At 43.5% G+C, this 21,629-nt stretch overlaps 1 protein-coding gene and 1 long non-coding RNA gene across 5 annotated transcripts in view; both read left to right on the top strand.

The window, feature by feature from the left end:
- Positions 1 to 21,629, top strand: part of CDYL (chromodomain Y like) — a 156,419-nt gene that overhangs the window by 808 nt on the left and 133,982 nt on the right. The gene's annotated exons all lie outside the window — the stretch shown is intronic.
- The window catches only part of LOC149748116 (uncharacterized), a 59,039-nt gene continuing 37,410 nt past the window's right edge, over positions 1 to 21,629 (top strand). For both annotated transcript variants that reach the window (XR_016394509.1, XR_016394510.1), the window contains exon 1: positions 1 to 21,629. This exon is cut by the window's right edge. This is a non-coding gene — a long non-coding RNA (uncharacterized LOC149748116).

Here is a 21,629-nt window from a genome sequence, read left to right on the forward strand (position 1 = left end):
GAGACCGCGGCGCCGCCGGGCGGGGTCCGTGGGCGGCGCGGGGGCGCTTTCCTGGCCGTTCGGCGGAGCGCTCTGGGGAGGGTTTGCCTCCGGTTTTGGGGGGGCGAGAGGAAGGGTGCAACTGTCTCCCGACTCTGCTGCTGGTCTGAGCGATGCACAACATCGCACCGAGAAGGCTAAGCGTTGACCACATGCTTTAATTAGGTTAGCATTGTGGCCAGAGCCAGGAAATTTAAATTTAACGCTGATACACCGTCATTCATTTGCGCCGCAGCGGTGCGAGTGAGAAAGGGCACCCTCGGAACTCTGAGTTGTGGGCGATCGGTCCGCCAGCTTCGACTTCAAGTGGTGCGGTTATCAGTTTGGGTCTTGAGGCACATTTTGTGCGCCTCGATGGAACTTCTTGACGTGTTGCGAAGTCGACTTCCTGGGAGTACAGAAGCTTGGAAGGCTCTCTGTTCTTTTGGACAAATGGTTCTTCTGTTGCGTATACGTATTTGTAAATAGGTCTTCGTAAGAGACTAAAACTTCTGCATACTCTTGATTTACCTCTTGGATGCGTTTAGGGACCTGGGTGTTTAGGTCTTAAGGAAGCGTCTGTAAAGAGTAGAGCCCCTTGGCCCCTGTGAACCCTTAATAAGGACCAGGTGAGCCTTATGAGGGGTCTTCTCTTGTGGATATATTATCGCCGTTGGCACAGGATGGAGCTCTGTTGCCAACAGTGATAGCCTTCTAGCAACTTCTTGTTGCTTTTTTATAAAGCAAGTTTTTGTTGTTTTAAAAGCAAGTGTTCGCAAAAGTTCTCAGGAGGAGGCCGCTTTCTGGAGAATCAGTGGTAAGGTTGTTGGCCTCCCCTTACATTGTACGTGGTCAGTGTACCTTAGCTGGCCCTGAAAATGTTCCATTCTGTTCAACCATTTCACACATTAGCTGTGACCTACTGTATTCAAGATACTATCTTGGGTCATTTGGGTACTAAAGGGAAAAAAGAACACTCCCTGTTCTCAAGAAGCTTCCCGTCTAGGAAGGAAAGTGCTGTGTTTGGGAAAGGCCCAGAAGTAGAGGCTAAGGCACGCAGTTGGGAAAGTACATAGTGTGAGAGCATGAGGGATTTTGGTTTCTACATTAGACTACTTTTTGAGAGTTGAGGCTTGAGTATTCACTCGTCATTCATTTTTGTGATTATAAATACATAATAAGTCAACTTGTTCCATTAGTGTGTGGGTGAGGGTAGCACCTTATACATAGGTTGTATCTCATGTGTAAAAAATTATTCTGAAGACAGCACTTTTACCACCAGTGCATTATGAACTAAATTTAGTTCTTTCTTTGCTTACTGTATACCTTCAGGTTTTCCCTTCTCCCGGCAGCATCCATTTATAAGTCACATTTTGTACAAAGTTTGTGTTCATTCAGTGTGTTATTGAATGCCTACCCTATGGAGGTTCCGTCGGGAGCTAGGGAGGGAGGAGGGACGGGAATGGTGCATGCCCTCAAAGAGCATCTGTTGGAAGAACTAAGTACATTGCAGAAAAATGACACACCTGCACAACTGAACTCTTGATTCTGAGTTTTAGTTTTGGAAAAAAGTGTTATAAGAGTAGAGTTGAGGTGACAGTAAATAGTGTGGTCAGTATATTTCAAGGTGAATTTTCTCACTTATCCTTTACTTGTAGGCAACACTGTGACTATATATGAGGATTGAAAGTTGATATTTGAAAGTTCTGCATAGCGATTGAGAGCCTGGATTTGGAGTCAGAAAACCTAGGTATTGAAATCCAGCCCTGTCACCTTGAGCAAATTAACGTTGAAAGCTCAGTGTCCTCACCTGTAAAATTGGGATCAAAGCTAACCTCATAGAGCTGTGAAGTTTAAATGAAAAAAACATGTAAAGCATACCGGTGGTTCCCAGAGAGAACACTCAGAAAGTGGTGGTTATTATTGTGTTCTACCTGATCTAACATGCCTCCTGGAGGCCTGGTTTTGCTTCTAAAGGTACAGAATTGTACTGTTGTAATCAAGGCGGTATTACTTGTGAGGCAGAAATGATAGTAGTTGTCAGTAAGCACTGACTGGCAGCTTGTCTGGGGGGCGGGAACACTAAGGTAGGTTAGTAGCCAGGTCCTGGGGCCTGAGTTGCCTGGTTTCGTCCAGTTCTGCCTAAATCGAAGAAGTTTCATGTTTGGCCTCCAACTCCACAATTCCAGAGGGATATATACTGGCAGAGGAGGAGGTTCAAAGTTTTGCCTTTTGAAGTAACTTGGCATGGTAAGAGCACGGGTCTGCCTCAGCCCCGTGAACTTGGGCGAGTTACCTGACTGCGAAGCCTTTGTTTTCTCACCTAAAAAGAAATGAGATCTCCAACACTTAGCATGGTTCCTGGTATGTGGTGATAGTAAATGTTTAAGTGCTTATTGTAACTGTGCCTTGTGAATAGAAAAATAAGGGAACAGAGCCTAGAGAAGATGGGCTGGAGCGTCACCCTCCCAAAATTGGAAGAACTGTTTGTTGAAGGACAGGATTGATTTACCCCCTGCATCTCCAGCAGCTGGGGTCAGGGAAGACAGGTTTTTTAAATTTACCCATGCTATGAACTTTCTAGTCTTCACAAAAAGACATGCATCCTTTACATCAGGGGTCCACGAACTTTACGTAAGGGACCAGATAGTTATTAATACTTGAGACCTCGCAGGCCAGGCAGTCTGTTACCACTGCTGAGCTTTGCTTTTGTTGCCCAGAAGCAGCCATTGGCCATGCCCTAGAGGAGCGAGCGCCATGCTCCAGTAGAACTGTTTATGGACGGTGAAATTCAAATTCCATGTCATTTTTACATGTGGTGAAATAGTCTTCCTCTTAAAAAAAAATCACTTAAAAATGTGAAAAACAGTCTTAGCCCATGGATTCCACAGAAACAGGCAGTGGGCTGGATTTGTCCTCCAGGTCTTCGTTTGCTGGCCTCTGCTTTAGATGACCAACTGTTCTGGACCTGAGTTTTCTCCTGGGGTTTTGGGCGCATGGAGGTGGGACGTGCAGTAGTTAAAGGCCTTCTAGCTCCAATCCTAGCTCTAGACTTAGAGCCAGACGTTGTGGATTGCACTCTTCCCCTTCTATGTTGGGAAGGGAAGAGCTGTAACTCTTAAGTAACTGTCTCTTCTGAACTCCCTCATCTGTACAATGGGAATGATAATCACTGCTTCAAAGAATTGTGAAGCCTGAGTGACATTAGCATGTCAAAGCAGTTTAGAGTTGATAAAACGCTATAGCCAGGTGTTAAGTGGTTACGTTTACCCTATGAAACATCTTTATTTTACATTCTTAAAGGAAAAGAAAAAAACCACACCGCGCTCAAACCCTGAAACCAAACCTTTTTTCCTTTGATTATATTGATTATATCACCGAAGGAGAGAAAAGATCAAAAGGATCTTAATTTATCTAGTGGCCAAATAACCACCAGAAGAGTGAGTTCATGTGCTTTGAGAAAGGAATCTAATAACAATGAAAGCAGCGTTCTTGTTTATCTTAATCTTTCCTTTTTCTCAGCGGGGGTGGGTTTTTTTCCCCCCTGAGAAATACTGTAGTCGCTTAATTTAAAATTCAGGAAGATCCCAGGGCTCTCGTCTTGGCCTTCTGAGAAAATATTTATCCAACACATGCATGTTTCAGGCAATCAAAAATGGAAGTGAGCTTTTAAGAATGAAATGATACCTGGCTCATAAAACGTGTCTTCAAGTTGATTGGTTTGGAAGGATAATCAGGATTTGGGGGAAAGTTAAGTCTTTTGAATCTTTCTCCTTTACTTTGGGACGAGATTGCACCTCTCCCGCGCACCGCAGGAATTTTAGTTGTAAGTCAGATCCGCACGTGTGGTCCAGATGCTGGTCACGAAGATGAGGAGACCCCGTGACTGTTGGGTCAAGACGGACCAGCATCTGCCGTGTGTGGTTAGCTGGCTCCTGAGGTTGAGATCCCCCAAAATAAGAAAGCAGAAAGCGTTATTTGACTGCTGGGATTGATTGTGTGGTAATAGTCGTGTGTGTGTGTGTGTGGTGTGGTGTGTGTGTGTGTGTGTGTCAAACATTAACACACTCTCTTAAATGTGAATTGTGGAGAATACTCCTGCCTGAGCAGGAGTGTGGAGACATCACCTGTGCTTTTCCTTTGAATTTGCTTCCAGGTCCTGTGTACTCAAATAAGTTTTTCTCTTCTTGCTGTGATACCTAAGAATCATTTAATCTTTTTCTCGTGCTCTGTAATGATTTTAACTATTGAATGTATTTTCATGGTGTATTGGAAATACTTCATTCAGTTCTGAGTATTTGAGCTGCACAGAGCCGGTCTAAGTCGAGTTTCTGCGAATAAGGAGCCATCGTTTGTATATTGTGTGTATCTATAGGCACGTAGCATCATTGCGGGTTCTGTTAAGATAGAATACACGCAGATTCTGGGGCCCAGACCACGAGCTTGTAGTTCTCAGTGTTTGGATGGAGACAGGGATCTCCGCTTCAGAAAGCTTCTTTCTGGAATGTGGGTGGAGTTAGGAGCCTCTGGGTTGCACTGGTCTGTTTGCAACAACACTGAGGGGGTCAGGATGTGCCTTTGAAGAAGTTGAGCTCCAGGTGGACCAGACAAGTCCTTTGCGGCCCGTTGACCGTTGCCGGTGTTTAACTGAGTCATTCCAGGAAGGGAGCATTAAAAACACCCGGTAGTTAGGTATAAGGGCTGTTTCTGGAATGTCTGTTTGCTGTCTTCATCGTATGGCGTATTTGTCCACCAGATTGTAAGATTGGCGCGTACAGTTTTTAAAACTAGGACCTTTTTTCTACAGTTCACATTTTTCAATAGTTGCATAATTGTTGAATTATTCAATACATTTTAATGAAAGAGTGAATTAAATGAATGACTTACTTCCAGTTTCCCCTCCCCCAAACATGACGCCCAACACTTAGTCCTTCATCCACATATGTGGTTTTAATGCGAGGATGGGGGAACTTCCAACTCTACTGCTTCCCACACCAACTTAATTCTCTCCAGCTTTTTAAGCTGGTCAAGGCCTGGGAGGCCCGTGTTCTCTGGGGAGTCTGGGAAAAGTCTTTTGCTTTGGTGTGAAAATTTGTTCAAGTAATAAGAGTGTTTTTTTGGGGGGGGGGGAGAGGACCAGCAGCTTTCCTCTGTTTCTCAGGGGGAATCTATGACACCCCCCGCAAAGTATTAAACTTGTTCTTGAGACCTTTGAGCTAAGACTTGGGTTTCACCACCCTTCATTGATGACTTTGACATTGTTTTTGCCAAACTCAGTTCTGCTTCAGTCAGAGCCTACGGTGAAACTGTTCAAACCTCGCTGATTGGGTTTGGAAGATGCTAATTGTAGTCTTTAAGTGGCTGCTCTTGAGGTTTTACATGCATAAAGCCTAAAGTTAGTATTTTAGCTCCACTTCTGACAGTGCAAGGACTTGAGATACTTTAAACCTGATCCACCCCTGAATTTACATGCTGTTATTTTCCAGTGTTAATCACCATCCGTGCAAAACCCCTCGCAAAGTAGAGCGTCGTTGTTGCATACGGACAGTGTTTCTTTAGCTTTGCCTGTGTCTTTACCGGTTTCTTTGATCATCAGTCTTCTATCTCAGAACTTCCTTCTGGGATTCTTTTTTTTTTTCCTTAAGTATATCCTTTAGAGATTTCTTTAGGGAAGGGTTGTTGGTGGAAAGGTCTCCAGTTTTTTGATTACCTGGAAATGCCTTTCTTTTGCCCTCATTTTTGAAAAATAGACTTGATTCCAAATAAAAGTAGTTACTTGGTTACTTCTGTTCGGCATTTTGAAGCTATCGTTCCGTTGTCCTCTGGCTTCCCCGTTATTCTTGGGGAGGCTGTCAGTGTGGAGGTCTGTCTTCTGTCTCTGGTGGCTTTGGGATCCTCTCTTTGACTTTGGTGTCCTCTAGTCCTGTTACAGTGTATCTCTGTGTGGCTTTCTTTTTATTAATAATCTTGGTATATGTTGTGCTTCTCTTGTGGGTTTGTGCCTTGCCAGTTGTAAAAGACTGCTGGCCATCTTACCGCCATCAGATCCCGCTGTGCTTCTGCACTCTCCCTCGGGAATTCCAAGGAGGCGCTTATTCCATCTCCTCATCCTCGCCCTCTTGTTGCCCTTTCCTTGTTTCTGTTTTGTTTGCATTCTGGGTATTTCCTTGGATCTCACTTCTAGTTCGCTAAGGAGCTGTGTCTAATCCACTCTTTAACTCATCCATTGAGTTTTTAATTTCAACAATTATATTTTTTTACTTCTAACTATTCTGGGTACCCCTGCCCCCCGCCTGTTAGTCTGTGGCTTGCTTTCTTCATCTTTGATGTTTTTCTGTTTTTATGATTGTCTCATTCATTATGGTTGGATTGGAGGAGTTACTGGGACATTTGTATATTTTCCTTGCTTCCTGCAAGCCCGATGAAGTGCTAAGAATTACATTTTATTGAAGATCTGTTATTTTGCAGTGACAGTGCCCTTTGGAACCTTGTTTGCTTTTTTTTGCCCGAATCTGAAGAAACGTATTGAATTGGAATTTGTGGTATCGTGACTAGGGATCAAGGGCTTGAGCCGATGCTTGAGATTTACCTAAAGGTACTGAGAGTGCAAATAAAGTGTAAACTAGATTTCAAGGGAACTGTTTATGAAAATGGATATAATAGTTAAAACAAATGCTTCTGAAGCAGAATGTTCAACATCTTCCTTCTGCCTGCCCTGATACATAGGCATACCTTGTCTATCTTCCCTTTGCCTGAGGTTGGCCTTTTCCTTTGCCTGAGGTTGGCCTGTTGGTCTGGGCTAGTGAAGCCATAGTTGTTGGCCTACCTTGGTCCACACCTACACACCCCATCCCTCCTCTGTCCCTTTGTGTTGCCGTTTTTTCAGTACATGGTGGTTTCCCCAGCTGGCCAGCCTCAGTGTCGGTCCTCATTCAGGACCTCATCAGAGTTCACTGTTAGCAGGAATCCTCCCCTTCAAACTCCATGTGACTAATTTCCTCTTTGTTTTGCATTATAATAATTTGTACTTATTTATTACTTTTTCTAGGTATTAAATAATATGCCATATATTTTCTCCTGGAAAGGTTGGCTGCCTACTTTTTGGTTGGTTGTAAGTGCCTAATCTGAGGACGTGAATGTGGTGAGCAGTCAGTAATTGCTGACTTCTAGCTGAAATACAAATATTAGAGTGACTGGAGTTGCATTATTTGAGATTATACCATATATGTGAGAATTGTGCATTTAGGTGTCTTGTTTGAAAAGCCATATGGTGTTTTGGAGGAAAGTTATTTCTAAACTTGATACAAATAATTTGGAGGAAGATTGTGTTCCTGGAAAGAGTATTTGAACTGTTGGCCGCAGCATTTTTTACGTTTACCCGCTGGTGAAAAGTGGGATGGGGGGGATGTCTAACAATAGTGTTCTCTAGTTGGAGAAGTCAGCTCAGTATACTTAGGAAATGTCTTTACTCTTTGTCTCTCTCCATTTATAATAGTCTCTGCCATGGGACATCCTCAAGAGGTTGGTAGTTTCCGGTGTTTGTTGGATGAAGCCCCCCCCCCAGTGTTGGTTGCAGGTCATGAATGTCTCTGGTTACAATGTTAACATTTTTCACCAGTAGGTTACTGTTTAGGATTTCAGCGCATCCCAGAGTTGCAGGCAGAAGCATGTCTTATCTTAGCATGTAACTGATCTGGAAGCTTCAGCTGTTCAGAATATGTGAGAACCAAGACAGAAAAAGTCCTCTTGGCTGTAAAAAGTTGTCACACCCCATACGCACTGAACACTCTGGGTCTCTCTTGGAGACCGTTTGCCTGTATTTTCGGCATGACGTGCTTGGAGTATACGGCTTCCTTACTTAGCTTGTTAGAAGCAGATATCTGGTAAGGGAAAGGGAGCCGCCGCAGGGAGGTGAGCTGACATTAGTAAGTTTGCTTGTGAGATGAGCTGAACTGGGAAGCTGGGGACGGCACCTCCAGGTCATGGAGAATGGGGGCTCCTGAGTCCCCTCAGGCTTGTGAAGAGCAGGGCATGTTCACAAAGTGGAAAACAGTATGTTGAGAAGAGCTATCAAAAATGATTTGTAAAAAGTTTTGGGATGTAAGTGGCAAAGCTCAGTTTAATTTTATGGTTTTCCAGAGTTTCCAGAGGAGAGAGAGCAAGTGTACTTGTAGTGGGATGGAGGGGGGAGTGGGGGGGGGTTACAGCCTGGCCTGTTTCTGAATCCTCCTGGTACCCTAAAACCTCTGTGGAGCTAACCGTGTACTGCGGAGAATGATCTTTGGTTTGACACGAAGTGTTTTAAGAGTGACTAGCAGTTAACACTTCTCCGTGAATCTTTGGGTCAGGTTGATGCTTCAGGAAGTTGGTGTCTTTGTACAATTCTTCATCCACTGCTGGGTATGTCCCCCTCCCCCTGCCGGGTTAACAGCAGGGTCTTGCCCTGTCATCTTCCATGATGACGCTGGGTAAAGGAAGGATTAGGTGATTTGCCGAAATGTAAGTGAGAATATTTGAATTGTGTTATGGATGAAAAATTTTGAAAAACCTTGTTTCAGTCGTTTTTACCATTGAAGTTGAAAGAGATTTATTTTCTAGCTGAAGGCGTCTCACTGCTGGGAGTTGAAGAGAAGGTGCAGGAGCGGTTTTTATCCCAGGTCTGCCGCCTGCTTCTCTGCTTAGCAGAGCGGTGGTACTGGTCCTTGGTCGGTCATGGGAGCATGTGGAGGGGCCTGTCTGCTTCACGCTCCTCCTGACCCACGGGCTGGGCCAGAGCCCCCTCGAAAACGTCCTGTCTTCCGGGCATCTCCATCCTTCATTCCTCTCTCCCTCCCGGATTTCCTGTCCCCTCGTCCAGCTTGGTCCCTCCAACCTGATTTCCGTCCTCCGCCAGGTGCCCTTTGAGCCGAGGCTTCTTCCTTCGTCCCATTTGGTCTCTGGACCCAGCTTCTCTGCTGGCTTGTTGCTCTGCTGCTCAAAGCTCTGGGAAGGAGCGTCTGGCTGCCCGGTTGGCTCACCTTGCCTTTCATCTGTACGCTTCAGAGGGAACTCCCCGGGCTGCCTGACACCTCCGACACCTGCCGTGGCGCTCAGCCGGCTCTCCAGCTCTCGGCCAGCGTAATGGGCCCCTGGCTTTGTCCTCTGACTTCCCTCCCTCGTGCAGGTGTGCTTTTGAACTCAGAGCACCAGGTAAAGGGCTATTTTGTGATCATTTTTAAGGAAGGAGAGGCGTGTGTGTAGTGGCAGGGGTGCTACCTAGAACAGGACGTGTATCGCCTCTTCCAGAAAAAGTCTCCAGAATTATTTTACGTGCCACCATTCGGCACCACTAGCTTCAGCTCATAAATGAGCTTTCTGAGAACGTTTTGATTAAATTGACAGGCACAGATCGAAAAGTGTATTCCCAGGGGAAACAGTACCTCCTAAGTAGGTCCAGGTTGGCTCCGATTACACATGATGAGGCTGCGATGATTTTGTAGGAAGAGCGAAAGATGGTGGAAATGAGATTTGTCACTGTGCGCGCGCGCGTGTGTGGGTGTGCGCGTGTGTTCACCTTGGCGGGAGGTTCCGCTAACCCAGGAACCGGCTCAAGATCAACAGGAGAGAGACTGTGGTAGTGAGTGGGCAGCTTCACAGCAGCGCCCCCCCAGCTCTGTCCAGCGGATGACCTGGGAGAGAAAAAGGCCGGAACCACCCGTGGCTGGGTGGGGTGCGGGAAGGGCTGTTCCCAAGTCCAAGTGTCGCGGGCCTGATCCCACAGAAAGGAAAGCTAAGCCCTCAAGCCCTTTGCTTGGCTGATTTCTGCTGCAGTAGAGGGTCGTGTCTTGGAGTTCAGTTAACTTTTTAAGAAGCTTTCTCTAGAGTGGAGCTCCCCTCGGGGAAGCGTGCCCCCTGACTGCTGGAGGAGGGACCCTGGAGAGCGTCAGGATGCTCGCGTGGCCCTGCAGGCAGCTGAGAGCTCTTGCTGCCCCCTGACTCGCATCTCATTCCCCAGCTGGGGAACGGGGGTGGGAACAAAACCGAGGTGGAAATTCCCATCCCTCCAGTGTTTGCGCCACCTTCCACTTCTCTGCAGTGTGACCGTGTTTCTCTGGGACCCTGCCATCCTACCGGGCGCCGCTCCCACGCCCACCTGTGAGGACCACTCTCGGGGAGGAGGGATCTGGCTGTGCCCTCCACCCTCCTGGAGGAGCTGCCCCGTGCCGGGCGTCATCGCCGGGCCACGTGAGGTCAGTTAGAGCCCTGGGTGCTCTCTGAAGCCGCGTGGAGGCGCAGTGGAAGTGAAGGCTGCCTTCCCTTTTGCTGCAGGAATAGTGAGGCATCACCCCTTGTCGGAAGCTCCTTTGGTTTTCAGTTAGGCTTCTAGCCTTAGTAGCATCCCGGGTCGGGGAAGATGCCGGGGCCACACCTCCCCACGGGCTTTCTTGCTGGCCCAGCTCTGTGACCTGGCCGGCCTCGGGCACCTCTGAATCCCCGGGGCAGGAACTCCAGAGATTCAAACTAAAGCACCTGCTGCCTGTGGAGAAAGGGTCTTGAGAGCCGCGTGCAGGGGCTTGTCGGCCTCTGAGGAGATGTGTGTATCACAGGCTTCCGGCCCCTAAGATGGTTGTAGGGTTAATGATCGAAAAGTTTTGTTTGTTTTCTCTGTCTGTCTGGCATTTTCGTTCCTCTCTAGCTCTGGGCTGGGGAAGTGAGATTCTGTTGCTGTCTTTTCCACCTCGCGCTCCTCTGCTGCTCGTCTCATCCCACCCCCACCGCCTGTTTGATGCCCTCCGTCCTATGATATGGAATTGAACTGTTCTCAAAAGTTTGATGAAAAAAACCAAGCAAACAGTAGAATCCTTCTGTCTTTCCAAAACAAACCAACTTTCTATCTATAAACTAAGCTACTCTTGTATTCGTCCTCCCTCCCCTTTCCCTGTAGCTCGTTTGTCTTCGGTAGAAAATGGATTTCTCACCCCTGCTGAACTTCATCATTAGTTTAGGACGGACACGTCGCCCAGTCGGGTGTTTGCTTGTATATTATATGTAAGACGCTAGTCGTGACACACAAGAGCCACAAACGTGTAGGAAGATTTCCTCTCCTCCTGTTTTCGATTTCTGTTAGCATATATGTTAGCAAGAGTTACTGAGGAGCTATTTAGTAAACGTTCTCAAGTTCTCAAGTGATTTATGAGTCTGTTAAACATGGCATTAGAAAAATTTCCGGAAGCAAGTTTATGACCATACCTTTTAAACATGAAGATTGCTTAAACCTTAAAAACACCTTTTTAAGGTTTGAGGAGCAATGAATAATGATGTGACAATAGTGTATTTGAGTATACGTAGGTGACCTTTCACATGCTTTGTAAAAAGGGTTCTCAGAGTCCAGGAGGCATTACCTCGGTGGGTTAGGGTTAATGCTAAGGTGTTCAAGATGCTCTTCTATAAGATGCACACTGACACCTTAACCAGGGAAAAAGGAAAAGCACCCCACTGATCGTTCTTGCTAGAGTCGGAAGGGTTTCTTAAGCTCTTTGAGTGTAAGTTAACAGATGATGGTAGTTCAGTTACAAAGACAAGCAGGGTCCTCATCTGACTTTTCTTCCATGGTCTCCATCGTTGGGATCACTAAGCAGACATAGAGAAGATGTGACTGAAACAATGACATTCTCTCGTGTAGCTTGTGGGAGCTCACAGTAATTCCCTGTAATTTTCAGGTAGCCAGTAGGTTTCCTGTGCACAGCAGCCTAGAAATGTTTTGTATGAACCTAAAAATGAGTGACTAATTACAGGGTAGAAAATGAACCGGCTTCGTCTGAGATCAAGCAAGTTCGCAAGGAGCCACAAACTTAATGCGTCAACACAGATAACAAGTTTTGACTGTCACCAAAGGCTTTACGTTACACAGGTGGCTATAATGAAGCACAAAACATTGACGAAAAGAGAAGAAAGATCAGAGATTCCATTTGTCAAAATTTCGTCCAAAAGAGATTTGGAAAGTTTCTACAAAGATGATGAATATAAATGATGATTTGACATTTACTATGATTTTTTTTTCTTTAAGAAATAGAACAAACTAAAACATGTTTGGGGGCTTCCCCGGTGGCGCAGTGGTTAAGCATCCGCCTGCCAATGCAGGGGACACGGGTTCGAGCCCTGGTCCGGGAAGATCCCACATGCCGCGGAGCAACTAAGCCCGTGTGCCACAACTATTGAGCCTGCGCTCTAGAGCCCGTGAGCCACAACTACTGAAGCCCGTGTGCCACAACTGCTGAAGCCCGCACGCCTACAGCCTGCGCTTCGCAACAAGAGCAGCCACCACAACGAGAAGCCCGTGCACCGCAACGAAGAGTAGCCCCGCGCTTGCCGCAACTAGAGAAAGCCAGCGCGCAGCAACGAAGACCCAACACAGCCAAAAATAAATAAAAACCAAAACTAAAAGCAAAAAAAAACATGTTTGGAGAATATATTAAAGGGAAAGACGTGTCCAGTACAAACATTAAAAGTCTGACTTGCAGTAGCCAGCATTACCATCCCAAAGAACCAAGGAAGCACCAGTGTCAAAGAAACCAGCCTGTTGTTTTGTCACCAGTAGCATCGTTCATCATATAACCGATTTCTCAGGGTCGAGTAGATTTAGAAAGTAGGAAGTTTGAGAATCAGTGAGATGCAGAGGGAGCAAACCCGAGGCCTGTTGATGGGCTCTTTATCAGTACACTTCATTTTGTTTGTGGGAAACCATATTTGATGTACAACCGTATCATCAACCCACTAGACTGTATAGTTTTGAATTACCCTGGTTCATTCCCAAGCTCATTTTTGTGAATTTTTGGCACCATGGGGGATATTCAAAAAAAGACTGTGCGCGCAATCCTAAGAGAGGAGAAAGTTCTGAGAATGTCTTGTTTTCTCAGCAGCCTCTTTGAAGTAAAGAGTTTAGCCTTTTAATGTCACGCCTTGAACCAGCTGACATCCAGCCTTTTAATGTCACGCCTTGAACCAGCTGACATCCACTTGGCAGGCAAGTGCTTTGAATTTCATGGTCTCATTGCCTTACCCGTGGTTCGTATGTAAAGGCCCTGTATGCATGTTTATCGAGGAAAGAAGATGGAAGTCAAAAAAGAACAAGAAGTCATCCACTGCTCTAGCGCCCAGGTTAGCTACCACAGGCCAAGGCCCATCATTCGGGACAGCTTTGTGCATAAATAATGGTAGAAGAGTGGATTATACAGCTCACAGTTATTTCATAAAAATAGAATTATATCCATGCTGTTTCACAGAAGACACACAGAAGTTAGCACTGAAGGAATTGTGGAGTGTTCTATAAAAACCTTTTTTATTTATTGGTCCTTTTTTCTTGATTTTTGGAGTTCTTTGTAATCGATGCTAATCTTTGTTATTCATCTTGCAAATGTTTTCTCATCTGTGTGGTATCCTCACTCTTCATTAAAGATTTTAAAATCTGTAACACAGTTACATACTTCACCCACCAAATTAATGAAAATTTACCTTTTAATGCAGTCTTATTCTCCTCATTTTGTTTCTCGTTTAGGAAGTCCTTCCTACACCAAGATCATTATCTTCTATCTTTTCGTCCCAAAGTTTTGCTTCTAACGGTAGCAAAAACCTGCCGTTTGTTTTTCTGGTATGAAGTTGGGATCTGACTTGTTTTTTAACTGGATGATCTGCTGCCACCATTTATTAAACTAGTCGCTCTCTCCCCTTCCCGTTTGCCCCTCTGCCATACGTGAAGTTTTCATTTACGTGTGTGGGTCAGTTTCTTCTTCTCACCTGGTGTCTGTCTGTCTGTCTTTTCTTGGTCACGCAGCACACACTGTTGTCTTCAGTATGGCTTTGTAATAATTGCCCTGCCAGGTATCTCGATCTTGTTCTCTTTTTCTGAAAGATGGCTCAGCTGTTCTTGGTGGTGCGTTCTTCTGCTTCCACATTGGGCTTGGGTTGATGCTGTATTGCATTCATGGGTTACTCCGGGGCACTGGAGATGCAGCAGTGGAGCTGACAGATAAAAGTCCTGCCCAAGGCGCTTAGATTCTAGCGGTGGCAGCAGGCTAAGTGGGATACAGCTAGTGGCTTGGGGTGTGGGTTAGTTTTATATAAATTGTCAGAGAAAGCCTCATTGATAAGGTGACATTTGGGACTTGAAAGCAAAGGAATGCCCCCAGAGGTTGGCATGTTCTTAGCGAGTTCGGGCATCAGCAAGGAGGCTGGTGCATCTGGAAACAGAGAGGGATGGTACCTGAGGTCAGGGTGGTAGTGGGATCTAGGCGGGCCCTTTGTAGATGTGCTGAATACTCTGAGTTGTATTTTTACTGGGATGGAAAGCCATTGGAGGAGTGACATAATCAAATTAAAATTTTTAAAGGGTTGTGCTGGATGCTATATGGAGAACAAACCGTGGCAGAACTAGGAAGGAAGCTGGGAGATTGGTCAGGAGGCTGGCAGAATAACTCGGGCAAAAGATGTTGGTGTTTGAAACCCCGGGTGGCGGGATGATGGAGTAGTGAGGAGTGACTGCACTTGGGGTCTGTTTTGAAGGTGGGGCTGGGCAGGATTTATGTGTAGATTGGATATTGGATGTGACGGAAGGAGAAGAAATGGAAAGAACGTGGGGTTTTCAGGCTCGAGTCACTAGAAGAATGGGATTGGCCAATTATTCAGACAGGTGTGACTGCTTAGGGCTCAGCTTTGGTTTTTATCCCGGGGCAGGGCTGGGGGGGGGGGTGGATACGTAGGAGTTGGGCTTTAGACGTGTTAAGTTCGAGATGCCTTTTAGACATCAGGTGGCGGTGTGGGCAGGCAGGGTCTAAAAGTTCAGAGTTTAGGGCATATGCTTCGGCGGGAGATGTCCGTATGTGCATGGTTTCTAAAGCCGGGGAAGGATGGAGTCATCCAGGGACTGAGTGTAGGTAGAGAAGAGATGTGAAGGTTAGATCGTGGGGACGTTCTTATATAGAACTTGAGATGAAGATGCAGTAAAAGAAGAGGCGTGGCCAGGAAAATAGCAAGGGTGAGTGGTGCGCTGGAAGCAGGTGAGGAACATTTCAAGGAGGGGACGACTCAGTGTTCCGTGCTGTCGTGGGGACCTAGGATTGACCACTAGATATGGCAGCAGCTGCTTGGGGGCGTCCAGGGGCTCCACTGGGCGTGGGCTCGTGAGAGCATGGGAAAAGAGGAATTGGAGGTGATGACTGCAGGCCATTCTCAGGACCGGTTTTTCGAAAAGGGAACCAGGAGGGCGAGGTAGGCTCTAGAGTTTGTTTGCTTTAAGATAGAGGAAATTATAGTATGTTGTGTGACGCTGGGAGAAAGCTAATAGGAAGGGGAAATTAATGAATCAGGAGAGAGAGGGAGGGCGGGCAGGAGCTCGAATGGGATCCTCTCCCCCTCTCCCCACCTTTTGGTTCTTCGGTATGTTTTGCGACGCACTTTTTAAAAGTTTTTCAGTCTTTCTTAGATTTATTCCTAGAAACTATAGTTTCTTGTTGCTCTTGTTAGAGAGATCTCTTTAAAGTTATATTTTCTAACTAGTTAATACTTGTGCACAGGAAGGCTGTTTATGCTTCATGTTTATATCTAGCAACCTTGTCAAACTATCTTGGTTGAAAATTCATAGATTCTTTTGGGTTTATATGTAGATAACTATATCTTGTGCAAATAGGGGAGATTATATTTTTATTCCTCTTCAAATTCGTACCTGTTACTTTATCACTTTGGCTGGGACCATTTGGTACGATGTTGAATATCAGTTACTAACAACAAGGATTTTTTTTTAAAAATTATTTATTTTATCTATTTTTTGGCTGCGTTAGGTCTTCGTTGCTGTGCGCGGGTTTCCTCTAGTTGTGGCGAGCGGGGGCTTCTCTTCGTTGCGGTGCACGGGCTTCTCATTGCGGTGGCTTCTCTTGTTGTGGAGCACGGACTCTAGGCGCGCGGGCTTCAGTAGTTGTGGCACACGGGCTCAGTAGTTGTGGCACACGGGCTCAGTAGTTGTGGCTTGCCGGCTCCAGAGCGCAGGCTCAGTAGTTGTGGCGCACGGGCTTAGCTGCTTCGCGGCATGTGGGATCTTCGCGGACCAGGGCTCGAACCCATGTTTCCTGCATTGGCAGGCGGGTTCTTAACCACTGCGCCACCAGGGAGGCCCCCAGGCATTCTTATTATATTTTTAATTCTGAAAGTTCTATAAAGTTTTATTATTAAGTAAAAGCTGTAGATAGTTGCTAAGGTACCTTTGTTTAAAAAATATTTATTTTTGGCTGTGCCATGCCTTAGTTGCGGCATGCGGGACCTAGTTCCCTGACCAGGGATCGAACCCGGGCCCCTGCATTGGGAGTGCAGAGTCTTACCCACTGGACCACCAGGGAAGTCCTGCTAAGATACTGTTTTAAAGTTAAAGTTCTGTTATTTCTGGTTAAAGTTCTCTTATTTCTAGCATGTGAGGCGTTCTTAATCCTGAATGGTTAACGAGTTGTATGGGATGTGCTTTCTGCATTCATTAGAGATTGTCATTTTACCCCCTCCTTCCTTTTAGTATTTTAATGTGGTATATTAATATATCATCTGATGTTAAGCCATCCTTGCATTTCTGGGATAAACCTGCTTAGTCACGGCGTGTTATTACGTACATTGTTAAATTCTGCGTGTTATTACGTACATTGTTAAATTCTGCGTGTTATTACGTACATTGTTAAATTCTTTCCATAATCAGGCTTATAATAGTCATTGGAAAAGGTAACCAACTTAATATTTTTTCCTATTATGGAACAGTTGCAGAATCCCTGGATTTTCTGTGTTTTGATTTTCTGTTTCTGAAGATTTTGTTTCACTTGCCTATAAAATCTTCTGGACTTCTGTTTCCTTTTAAGATAGGAGAGGAGCTATTTGATTATTCATTAGAGAATTACCTTGTGTTTCTTTATCGGTGTTTTCTATTTCTTAAGTCAATTGTGGCCTAAAATTTTTTATATTAGAGTATTTTAGGATATTTAAAAACCTGTACTGGATCTATGATTATATACCTTTAACATGCCTTTTGGTGTTTTGGTTTTTTTTTTTGCGGCACGCGGGCCTCTCACCGCTGTGGCCTCTCCCGTTGCGGAGCAACAGGCTCCGGACGCGCAGGCTCAGCGGCCATGGCTCACGGGCCCAGCCACTCCGCGGCACGTGGGATCTTCCCGAACCAGGGCACGAACCTGTGTCCCCTGCATGGGCAGGCGGACGGACTCTCAACCACTGCGCCACCAGGGAAGCCCACCTTTTGGTTTTCTGTGCCCTTTTCCTTACAGATATTTTATCTCATTTGATTCTTTGTCAGAGTCAGTTTTTTATTTTGCTGATTCTTTATATCTTCGCTTTCTACTTTATTTCTTGCTATTTCCTTCCGCCCTCCTGACGTTATCTGGCTCTTTTCCGAGCTTACTGAGTTGAACAGCTCATCTTGTTCTTTAGTGAAGGCTGTACAATTACCTTGTAAGTACAGCTTTACCCACATCGTATACGTTTGCTTTATTTTTTAAATCTTCAGTATCTTTAGATTTTTCTTTGTTTATTAAAATAAATTCACTTGTTTTTTTGTTTAGGATATTTATTCGTATGTTTTAAAATCCAAAAAGTATTAAAAAAATTTACAACCACAAGGATTTTGTCTTTTTGTTTTTGAATACTTAAATGTACTTAAATTTAAATATTTTAAAGGTGAAAATCTTTTTCTTTACTATGTATCTTCTAATTGAGTTACCCCATGGCCAGAGAGTGGTCTTTATGAAACCTTAATTCTGGAGGTTTCCTCTTGTGATCTTGTAAAAGGGTTTATTTGGGGATTTAGAGTTCATCTTTGCTGTTTATCCTTTTCTTATTTATTTTTCAATTGTCTGTTGGTCTGAGAGATTTTTCTGTATGGATTGGGTATTTATTCTTTTGCTGGTTGGATGATATAGATTCTTTGTCTGACCTTGTGGTTGCCATTAATTTCTTTAGATTCTGCTTAACTGTTAATCTGAGTGATCAAATCATTCAGTGATTTCTTCTGAAATGTGACAGGGACGTATGTGTTATTTACCTTTTGAGTATATCTACTCCCTGTGTCTTATGCTCATTGAGAATATTTCTATTCTTTTCAATGTACCAGAAATGGGATATGTATTTAATAGTTAATTAAGTTTTATATGTTTTCCTTGAGGACATAACAAGGACATAGTCACTATTAATTCTTCACTGAAATCTCCAACCTCACCTCCACTAGGTCAAGATTATTTTCTAGTATTTGTTTTATCTTTCAGAAATAAACCAACAATTTTTTAAAAAAATCACGGGTTATTTAAATTTTCTAACTTTACATTTGAATGCCATTTCACTTATCCCTTACATTCTATGTGGGCTGACTTTTGCTCCTGAATTGCACCTTACTTTCTTTGCTTTTCTATTTTCTTTTTTGAGATATGATCTGGATACCAAAGAATTCCTCTTTTTTTTTTTTTTTTTGCGGTACGCGGGCCTCTCACTGCTGTGGCCTCTCCCGTTGCGGAGCGCAGGCTCCAGACGGCGCAGGCTCAGTGGCCATGGCTTACGGGCCCAGCCGCTCCGCGGCACGTGGGATCTTCCCGGACCGAGGCACGAACCCGTGTCCCCTGCATCGGCAGGCGCACTCTCAAGCACTGCACAACCAGGGAAGGCCTAGAATTCCTCTTTTTAAAGGATACAGTTCCGTGGTTTTTAATATGTTTACAAAATTGTACTTTTACCGTTATCTAATTTTGGAACATTTCCGCACCTCAGAAAGAAACTCCTTACCCATTGACTGTCAGTCTCCACCCCTGTAACCCTGCACCCCTGGCAAGCACTAAATCTACTTTCTCTATGAATTTGTCTGTACTGCACATTTCATTTAAATGGAATTATACAATATGTGGTCTTTGTGTCTGACTTCTTTTCTAATATGCTAATATTAGAAATAATATTGTATAATAATTTAGCATGTTTTCATGGATCATCCATGTTGTAGAGTGTGTCAGTACATTATTTCTTTTTATGGCTGAATAATATTCCATTTTGTGACTAGACCACATTTTGACTATTCATTGATTGATGGATATTTGAGTTGTTTCTATTTTGGTGTGTGTTATGAGTAACCTTGCATTTATATAGAACATTTATATAGAACATTTATAGAACATTTATATAGAAGTGTTTATGTGCGCATATACTTTCAATTCTCTCGAGTATATATTTAGGAGTAGATTTCATTACATCTTTGAATGATTATTTTAGTGAGGATTTGAGATAGTAAATTCTTGATATTTATATGTCTAAAGGTAATCTTACTATTATATTGTTAATGGCTTTTTAGCTGGGTATAAATTTTATTGGTTGACAGTTAAGATTTATTAGCTTTGCAGCTGATGAAAAAAATCTGCCCCTCTTTATAAGTCATCTGAGTTTCTGGTAGTTTAAGATTTCTTACCCTTGACAGTTCTGCAGTTTTACTACAGTGGGTCTAAGTGTGGATATGATATACTTTTGATCTGAGGATGTTTGGTCCTTTTAATCTATGTTAATGCCTTGAGGAATTGCTGTCTCTGTGTTCATGAGGTAAATGGGTCTATAATTTTCTCTTCTGTTTCCTGTCAAGAATTATGCTGGTCTCATAGAAGGAGTTAGGAAGCATTCCCTTCTCTCAGTTTCTGAAATTGGTTTTGATTCCTTCATGAATGTTTACTAGAATTTATCAGTGAAGCCATCTGGTACTGAAATTTTCTTCTGTTGAGTTAGGTTATGAATTCACTATCTTTAATGGATATGAAGTTATTCAGAATTGGTATTTCTTCTTGAGTTTTGGTGTTGTGTCTTTAAAGGAATTTACTTTAAAGTGTTGGATTCATTGGCAGATAATTGTTTATTATTCATCTCATTTTGGTTTAATTTGCTTTTCTTTTTAGTTTTATAAGGTGGAAGTTTAGGTCATTGGTTTAAGAGTTTTCTTGCTTCCTAATAAGAACATGTAATGCTATAAATTTCCTTCAAGCCCTTCTTTAGTATATCCTGCAAAATTTGATATGCTTTCATTTTATTTATTTTTTATTTTTTTGCGGTACGCGGGCCTCTCACTGTTGTGGCCTCTCCCGTTGCGGAGCACAGGCTCCGGACGCGCAGGCTCAGCGGCCATGGCTCACGGGCCCAGCCGCTCCGCGGCACGTGGGATCTTCCCGGACGGGGGCACGAACCCGTGTCCCCTGCATCGGCAGGCGGACTCTCAACCACTGTGCCACCAGGGAAGCCCGATATGCTTTCATTTTAATCTAGTTCAAAATATTTTCTAATTTCCCTTGTGATTTCTTTGACCCATGGGTTGTTTAGAATTAGGTTGTTTAATTTTCAGATATTTTAGGTTTCACTAGATGTTTTAATTTTGATCTTTAAATTCCATTGTAGTCAAAACATTTTCTCTAGATTTATTTTTTTTGGAATCTCTTTAGACATGTTTTGTGGCACAGTATTTGATCCATCTTGGTGAATGTTCTCTGTGCACTTAAAAAGGTTATATAATTCTTCAGTTACCAGCGGAATGTTTCATAAATGTCAGCTAAGTTAGGGTTAATGCTGTTATTTGGGTCTCCTATGTTTGTACTGTTTTTAAAAATCTGGTTTTACCGATTATTGAGGGGTATGTTAGGATCTCCAACTATGAAAATGCATTTGTCTCTCTTCTGTTTTTGTTTCACACATTTTGATGCACTGTCATTACATGTGTGTGTATTTATTATATTGGTATAAGTATACCAATATAGTGTTCTGTTGATCTTTTAACATCATTGTGAAATGTCCCTTTTTGTCTGTAATAATACTTCTTGAAGTCTATTTTGTTTTATATTAATATATCCATTCCCGCCTTGGTATGTATTTATTCAGCCTTTTAGTTTGTTTCTGTCTTTATAAAGTGCTGCTTTTGAAACTAGAATGTAGTTGGTTCTTGCTTAAAAAAAAAAAAAAATTACCAGTCTTTGCCTTTTCATTAGAACGTTTATAGTCTGTTTACATTTAAAGTAATTATTGGTATGGTTGTATTTTAAGTCTACCATTTTGCACTTTCTTAGGAAGAGATTTTTGTTTGTCTTTATTCTTCCTGTTTTTGGTTTTCATGTTAGTCAGAGTTTAAAATTCTCACTTTAATTTTGATGTTGGTTTTCTAGCTATATTGCTTTGCTTTTTGGGGGGCAGGAGGAGGGCGGTTGCTCCCTAGGAATTACAAGATGCATTTTAGCTTTATCCCAATCTACTTAGCATTGGTATTGAATCACCTCAGGTAAAACCCAGAATTTCTTCAATAGTATATTTCAGTTTCCCGCCTCTTACCTTTAGTAGTATTGTCATATGTATTTCATCTAAATAGTTTGTTCTGTAGTATATTTTCATTTCTCTCTCTTATCTTCAGTGTTACATTGATATACCTTGTAAACTCATCAGTAGTGTTGTAATTTTTGCTTTAAGCTGTCATCTTTTATAATGGCTAAGAAATTCTATATTACATATATAGTCATCCCTTAGTATCCACATGGGATTGGTTGCAGGACCCCATGTGGATACCAAAATCTGTATATGCTCAAGTTTCTCATATA

This window comes from Delphinapterus leucas, chromosome 10, assembly GCF_059928025.1.
Source record: "Delphinapterus leucas isolate spDelLeu-1000000601 "Yukka" chromosome 10, BTC_Dleu_Yukka2, whole genome shotgun sequence".
Taxonomy (NCBI): Eukaryota; Metazoa; Chordata; class Mammalia; order Artiodactyla; family Monodontidae; genus Delphinapterus; species Delphinapterus leucas.